Genomic DNA, 9,355 nt, shown 5'->3' on the forward strand with positions numbered 1-9,355 from the left:
AACTAGAACAGAACTAGAACAGAACTAGAACAGAACTAGAACAGAACTAGAACAGAACTAGAACAGAACTAGAACAGAACTAGAACTAGAACTAGAACAGAACTACAATTAGAACTGAAGTAGAACTAAATGAGTACAGAACTAGAATTGAACTAAAACTAGAACTAAAGAAGAATTAAATCGTTTTTTATTTTCAAGTTGTATCTTTTATATCCAATACACATCAAATAACACTGTACATACTTTCTTAAAGTTATCATATAATAAAATTTAAAATCAAATAAAACTACTTATCAGAACAATTATCATAAAAATCTCTTAAAAGAAAACAAAATTATTTTAATAATTTTCTAGAAAAAAAATGAAAAAAAAAACAATAAAAATTTCATTGCCAAAGTTTAGCACTTCATAGAAAAAAACACGGATCAAAAAGACAACAAAAATGATAATAATATTGTATGTTAAACCCGGCCCACTTAACTAATAAACATTTTGATTTTTTATGTATTAACTTCCTTTCTTTTTTTCCCTATAACATTCAACACAAAAGGAACAAAAAAAATCTATGCGAGCATGACAGGCAGGATATTGGCGGCGGAAGTCCGACCATTTTTTGTTATTTGATTTTAATATTCAAACTATAACAACAAACTATAATGCAACAGCAACAACATTTATATTAAAATGAAAGGAATATGCAATTGTTACAGAGACATTGAAATTTGAGAAAAAAAAACAGAAGCTAAAGAGAAATAAAACAAGAATTGGCTAGTTTAAAATGTATGATTAAATAAGAAAATTATTTAAATAAAAACAAATTTGGCAAACATTTTTATAAGATAAATAACAAATAAAAAATTTGACTTAAATTTACATTTTAAAGGTGGAGGGAGCTATCATATAAGAAAACCAACAAAATCTTATTTTACTTATATCATTAGTTTTAACTTTAAACATGATATTGTATATAATTATATCAAATGATTCATTCATATTTGTTTTTCAACGATAATGATCCAATATTAATTATATTTAATTGAACATGTTATATAAATGTTGTTTGTGTTTCAATAATGTATATTTCATATTTGTAATTAACACTTTCAAAACGTGAACATCGCACAACAAATCTATTCTGAAATAATGATGATAATTGTATTTTGCCATAAAATACTTAATCAATGTCACAATCGATTGCCAAAACTAATTTGTAATAAATTTATCCACTTGCAATCATCGAATGTATTTTATAGTTGTGTCTATGAAATATTTTTATTTGTTTCGTTTTACAAGCAGAGGTGAGAAAACTTATGGGTTGTGGGGGGAGTTTTGGTCCAAAGATTAGTATATGTTATAGCCTACAGATTAATCTGATCTGCAATACAGTCTATAGTTTCGTCTATAGATGCATTAATCAATATATAGTCTGTTCATAGATCAATATAGAGTTTTGTCTAAAATCGGTTTAGAAATCAGTCTATATGATGGTTTCTGGATCGGTCCTATCGATAAATAAATCATTAGTCTGTTCTATAGATCGGACTTTTTTTTGGTCTATAGTTGGTTTAGATGGTTTTATAGTTTGGTATATGTTGTTCGATTCTTAAATAAAGCTATATACTGATCTAAAAGTCTAGATTAATTCAGTCTATTGTCAGGTCTGAAGAATAGCATATCGTCTGGTTTAACGATCAGTATATAATCTGTATATATCAGTCTGTTGTGTGATCTACGTATCAGTCATTAATATTAATTATAGATCAGTCTATTCTCTGGTCTAAAGATCAGTCTATAGTATATAGATTAGCCTATAGTTAAGTCTATAGATCAGTATGTAGACTTTTCTATAGATTAGTCTAATGTCTATTGTTTGGTCTATAGATCATGCTATTATCTGGTCTATAGATCAGACAATTTTCTAGTCTAAAGATCAGTCTATAGTATAAAGATCAGTCTATAGTCTGTAGATTAGCCTATAGTTTAGTCTATAGATCAGTCTATAGTCTAGTCTTTGGATCAGTCTAATATCTGGTCTATAGATCAATGTATTGTCTATTGTATATATCAGTATGTTGTCTAGTCTGTCGATCACTATGTTGTCTGGTCTGTGTATCAATCGCTAGTATGATCTATAGATCAGTCTATTGATTGTTCTAAAGACAGTCTATAGATCAGTATGTAGACTAGTCTATAGAATAATCTAATGTCTATTGTTTGGCCTATATTATCTATAGATCAGTCAATTGTCTAGTCTTAAGATCAGTCTATAGTCTAGTTAATAAAACAGTTTAATGTCTAGTCAATAGATCAGTCTATTTTATGATATAGAGATCAGTCTGTTGTCTGCTATGTAGAGCAGAATATTTTCTACTCTACAGATCAGTCGTAGTCCAATCTATAGATCAGTCAATTGTCTAGACTTAAGACCAGTCTATTTTCAAGTATATATATCAGCCTAAAGTTTGGTATATAGATCAGTCAATTGTCTTGTATTCAGTTCAGTTTTTTCTCTGGTTGATATTGATATAAAAGACAATTTACAGTTGAAATGTATAGCATTCTATGGTGTTATCGATATATTAATCTACAGTTATAGATCGGTATATACTTTGATAAGTCCTTACTCTTGTTACTATTGTTCTATAGTTTGGTCCATAGCTTTATCTATATTCTACAGATCACCGATCAAATCCTATTCTTTACATTTTTAAACCGCTAAACAAATACACCCAATATAATCCGTTATGCCCACCTCTGGTCTAGACTAATTTTTGTAGGTGCACAGTATCCAATCTAGACAAATATCAACAAACATGCATGCAATGATTAAAATTATGATGGGGAAATGATAATGACTCATACTCGATTCAATAAGTTATAATAATTTTGAAAATTTAAAAAAAAAACAAATGCAAACGAAAACGAAATTATGAAAAATCTAAGCTGTAAAACCCAACATACGTTTTGAATATTTATTTGCAAGTGTTTTGCTGCAACACCGCCAGCGCCACCGACTCAACACTAAATAGATCGTCTCCCATGTGGCAATGTCTTTAGCACTTTTAGTGCCTGTAGTCGTTGGTTTTTGTACGTACAAGTATCATTATGACATGTTAAGCAATTAAATTAATTTTAACTTGGAAAAAAAAACTATAAAAAATATAATTTATAAAAAAATCTTTAGTTGGTTGCAAAGCGACTCTTCGACAATCGCCAATTAAATTGCAAAAAAAAAAAAGAAGCAAAGACAGAGAGGAGTTACAAGGCAACATAATAAGTTTTATAATTGCTGCATATAGAAACATAAATACATATTGTTGGTGGCTACACTTGCAAAACTAATGTTGCTGGTTGTTGATTTAAAGAGTCAGCAATATATATTTTTTTAATTTCTATCCTCGGTGTTTTTTGTTTGGTGTTTATTTTTTTTCATACTTGCAACATTTATTTATATTGCTGATAGTTGCAGTCTGTATGACGACGTGACAACAACATCAAAATGCTGCAGCAACAAACTCGTTAGGTGGTTGTTTGGTGGTGGTAGTGCAAATGATGAGTATTTTTATGATGACGATGTTGCTGTTTGCGAATGGGTGGTTTTCTATCTCTGTTAGTTTTTTTTCACAGCGAAATATTTAATAATTTTCATGTTTAAATGTAACGAGGGTTGCTGTATTAAGTTCTGAATGTATCAGAAATTCAGCTGTTTTTAATTGTAGAAAATAAAATAATTTGATCGTGATATGGTTCAGAAATCGATCGCCATTAGGTATTATTTGACAAAGAAGTAAAGACAAAAAGTGTCTGCAATAGTCTGATCGATCTGTAGTATGGGTGATCATGCTATATCCTCGAATATCGATCAATCTGTAGTTTGATACTTTAATTAGTTAATGTTGTGCTCCATAGGTTTCAGCATAGTCTGCTTAATAGATCCGTCTATTGTCTGTTCTATGGATCAGTTTATAGTCTTTAAAAGAACTAAAGATCTTCCTATAGAAGGAGCTAAAGATCAGCCTATAGAACAAATTCCAGATCAGTCTATATTTTAGTACATATTTTAGTACATGGATAGATCAGTCTATAATCTGTTTATAGATCAGTTTATAGCCTGAATTATTATATTGTATGATCTATAGATAGTCCTATAGTCTGATCAGTTTATATTCTAGTTTATAGGCTAATCTATAGATCAGTCAATAGTCTGGATTATAGACCAGTTTATTGTCTGATCTATTGATCTGTTTATAGTCTTGTCTATAGATCAGTTTATAGTCTCTATTTATAAATTTAAAATATATTATATTGTAAGGTCTATAGATAAGCCTATAGCCTGTCTATTGTTCGATCTAAAGATCACTGAAAAGTTTAGTCTATAAATCAGTGAATAGGTTGTTTGTGTTTGTTTATAAGTCTGACCTGATCAAGGGATAATCCTATAAATGGAACTAAAGATCCGACTATAAAAAAGCTAAAGATCAGTCTTTAGAACAAACTACAGATCGGTCTATATTTTAGTACATTGATAAGTATATGGTCCGGTTTCTGATCAGTCTATAATCTGTTATATATAACCTAAGGTCAGATCATCAGATCCTTCTAAAGTTAGAATCATTGTATAAGACTTCAGTCCTTTCTAAATCAAACTATTGCTTAAATTCTGAAAATGTTCACTTATCCTTCTGCTCTTTTAAGACCACCCTCGTTTATCTATATCTGTATAAGTATGTACCTGTAGTTTAGTACATTAAATTTACCTTCATGACCATTAAGTTCACATACTTAATATTAATTATTATAATGATTTTCAACATAATCATTAGATAGATAAATTGTGTTGATGTTCATAAACATACATATGTATATACAAACTACCCAAGTCGCCTATGTCGTATGTCTTTCTCTGTCTGTCCCATTATTTGTCTGTTCATGTAAAGAATAATATTATTTTTAAGTTGATGATGACACCACTCTGGCGGTGTTAATTATAACAAATCTGTTCGCATGTCATTTGATGTTTTGTACAACATTTAATAAACAATTTTCATTAATTTATGAATAAATGTTTGGTTGTGGTTTTTACTTATTATTAGAAATGTTATTAGTCGTAATAAATTGAAGGTATTAAGGACTAATTGAAGGGGAAATAATAAAAAGTTAAATAATGACCAGTGAGAGAGAAAGAGAGAGCGAAAGAGATTTATATAAAAGCAGTTAATGTTAACGATCGCATTAGCTTGCATTTGTTTAAAGTTGAAAGGTTGTACTCTGGATTTTAGATAAACTCGTAGTCTGCAATTGATCAGTTTATAGTCTGATCAATAGGTTAGTTTAGTTTATATCCCTATTTTGGTCTAGGTCACATATTCTAGTCCATAGATCAGTCTACAATCTTGTCTACATATTAGTCTACAAATTGATCTATGTCAAATTGATCTTGTCTATATATAATTTTTCAATCTGGTCAAAAAAGTATTGTCTAGTTTTTATAAGTATAAGCCAAATGTCTTGTAAAAATATTTGTTATTAATATCTTAATATCAAAGTTCATAGATCAGTCCATAGTCTATGTATCAATCTACAATTTGAGTTATTGACCAGTCTATAATCTAGTTTATAGATAAATCTATAGACTCGTCTTTAGATCAGTCAATAATTTGGTGTATAGATCTGATAATTAGTCTACAAACTAATCTATAGATCAGTAGATAACTTTATATTAAAGTCCATAGATCAGTTTATAATCTAGTTTACGTATCAATCTACAATTTGATTTATTGATCAGTCTATAGTCTAGTTTATAGATCAGTCAATAGTCTGTTGTATAGATCTATCTATTAGTCTAAAAATTTATCTTAATATAAGTTTATTGTCTTGTCTATATATCAGTCTTTAATCTGATCTATAGATCAGTAAAGTTATAGATAACTTTATATTACAGTCCATAGATCAGTCTATAGCATTATCTATGTGTCAGTCTATAGCTTGATCTATTGTTCAGTCTATAGTGTAGTTTCAAGATCAGTCTATAGATCTGTCAATAGTTTGGTTTAGAGATCGTGTATTGCCTCGTCTCTTGATCAGTTTATTGGTCAATAGATCAGTTTATAATATGGTCTATAAATCATTCCATTGTATGGTCTATAGATAAAGCTATAGTCTGTCCATAGTTCGATCTATAGTTCGGTGGATAGTCTAGTCTATTGATTAGTAAATAGTCTGGTTTATAAATCAGTCTATATTTTGGTTTTTTAGTCTGGTGGAGAGATCAGTTAATAGTCTGGTTTATAGATCAGTCTTAAGTCTGATCTATAGATCAGTCTTTAGTCTAGTATATAGATCAATCTTTAGGCTGGTGTATAGATCAGTTGATAGTTTTGTTTTTAGATCAGTATATTGTCTGGTGTGTAGATCATGAAATAGTCTCGTGTATATATCCGTCTACAGTCTGGTGTATGGATCATCTTATAGTAGGGTTATCGATCAGTTTATAGTCCAATCTATAGATCAGTTTATATATTAATCAAGGTATTTCGGACAATATTATATTTCAGTATAGAACTTAAATAATGATAGCAGTATTTTAAATCTTCTCTCATATTAAATTACAATCTAAACAACAAATCAGTGGATTACATCATTTTAGAATTACTTAACATTTGTTACATATATTGTAATTAGATTTTTATCATTTTAATTTTTCTATTGCGATTTTTTTCTTTCCTAGTCTTGTCCAACTTTTAAATTAAAACAATGAAACTTTTGTTGACTGGACAGTAACGAAACGAAAATTAAAATAACGAATTGAAACTTTTAGCTCATTTAAATTCATGAAGTCGGTGGTTTTGTATATATAAAGCAGTTTTGTGAAAATAAAACCAACGAAAAAAAATCTGAAACAAATAAAACACTAAATACAATTACACAAATATTTTTGGCAACATTAACAACATTTGGAAATAAAATGAATGGCTGGGGGATACTGAGAAGCAAAAAAAAAACGAATGGAAAGGAATCATGATTACAAAAAAATTTAAAAAAAAAGCGGTCCTTAGTTACTCCATATAAAGTGAGGCAATGAATAAAATAAGTAAGCTTTGGTCGAAATTTGCAGGACTGTATATAGACTAGAAAACTAAATGCAAAGAAACTAATTAAAAGATTTAAATTTTAAGAAATCTTATGTTTTATCAAACTAAATTATTACAAAACTCACAGTAGGGTGTTAAAACGCAAATAAAAAATCCACTGAACCACTGACTAAATAGTAGACATTCTTTTCGGTATTTTTTTTCAACGGATTTAAATGCTCATTTAGTCTATTTAACTTTTATGTAACTACCACTGCAGCGGATGAGGTTTTTTTTTCTTCCATATATTTATCAGTTTTTTTATTTTTGGTTAAGGACAATAAGATTTTCGTTTTAAAATTTAGTGGGCACTCAAACAAACTTCTAACTGCGAAAAAAACGAATAGTTTGGACCTATGGCGCCTTGTTTGTAAAAATTTATGAAGGGTGAAAATAATTGTTGGGAGGTTTCTATATTTTATAGAAATGTTTATTTAATGTCACTTGAAAAAGATTTAAAATTATAATATAAAGAATTAAAAAAAAAAAATAAAAATAAAAAAAAATATTAAAATAATTTTAAATTTTACTTTAGCAACCAACGCAATATTTTTTAAAGAATTTTATTTGCCACCATATAAATACATATATGGATGTACTTGTAGTATATTTATATGATTTTTTGTTGTTATTTTTGTTGTTGTTTAATATTATATTACCTTGTTTAAGAACAGAAACATGCAACCAATTTAAAGGATGTTACAAAAAGAGAGGTTTCTTAATATTTAAAATTTTTTTATCTTTTATATTGTCAACAAAAAATGTTTTTTTTATTTGTGGAAACTAAAATGTGTTTGAAGTTAAATTAGAATTTAACTAGCGGAGACACAAACCACTTTTTTAACATTTAAAAAAAATCAATATTTTAAAAGCAAAAATGTTAAAAATTCTATAAAGGATTGGTGTCCAAATGGGACAAAAATGAAAATGCTCTTGTATACCACTACATGGAAAGGGTAGTCTAAAGGGTCCTAAACAGGATTCCGGAAGTCATTTTTCTGAAATAGTTTTGGAAGTTTTTTTAAAAAATTTTTGAAAAAATCTATATTTTATTAGCAAAATTGTTAAAATTTTCTAAAGGATTTGTGTTCAAATGGGACAACAATGGAAATGCACACGTATATCACGGGTAGTCTAAAGGGTCATGAACAGGGTTATGGATTCCGGGTCATTTTTCTGAAATAGGTTTGGACGTTTTAAAAAAAATTAGAAAAAATCTATATTTTAGAAACAAAATTGTTAAAAATTTCTAAAGAATTGGTGTTCAAATGGGACAACAATGAAAATGCACTCGTATATCACGGGTAGTCTAAAGGGTCCTAAACAGGATTCCGGAACTCATTTTTCTGAAATAGGTTTGGACGTTTTTTTTAATTTTTTGAAAAAAATCAATATTTTACTAGCAAAAATGTTAAAAATTCTCTACAGGATTGGTGTCCAAATGGGACAAAAATTAAAATGCTCACGTTTATCACTATATGGAACGGGTGGTCCTAAACAGAATTCCGAAATCATTTTTCTGAAATAGATTTGGAAATTTTTTAACAAATTTTGGAAAAATTCATGTTAAAAATTAGTTGGTTAGTTAGTTAGTTAGTTAGTTAGTTAGTTAGTTAGTTAGTTAGTTAGTTAGTTAGTTAGTTCGTTAGTTAGTTGGTTAGTTGGTTAGTTAGTTAGTTAGTTAGTTAGTTAGTTAGTTAGTTAGTTAGTTAGTTAGTTAGTTAGTTAGTTAGTTAGTTAGTTAGTTAGTTAGTTAGTTAGTTAGTAAGTTAGTCAGTTAGTTAGTTAGTTAGTTAGTTAGTTAGTTAGTTAGTTAGTTAGTTAGTTAGTTAGTTAGTTAGTTAGTAAGTTAGTAAGTTAGTAAGTTAGTTAGTTAGTTAGTTAGTTAGTTAGTTAGTTAGTTAGTTAGTTACTTAGTTAGTTAGTTAGTTAGTTAGTTAGTTAGTTAGTTAGTTAGTTAGTTAGTTAGTTAGTTAGTTAGTTACTTAGTTGGTTGGTTAGTTAGTTAGTTATTTAGTTAGTTAATATACCTCCTCTTAAGAAAACTCCCTTTTTCACATACAAGCACAACACAACATTTAACGCATAAGAATACGCTCATATAACAAACTACGCTCAGAATTTGCTAAAGAAACAACAACAAAGCATTAACAACCAACGAAAATGCAACAGAGAAATAGCATACATATATAAGCAAACAAACAAAATTATAGACATAAGATTGG

This window comes from Lucilia cuprina, chromosome 5 (assembly GCF_022045245.1).
Source record: "Lucilia cuprina isolate Lc7/37 chromosome 5, ASM2204524v1, whole genome shotgun sequence".
NCBI classification, from domain to species: domain Eukaryota; kingdom Metazoa; phylum Arthropoda; class Insecta; order Diptera; family Calliphoridae; genus Lucilia; species Lucilia cuprina.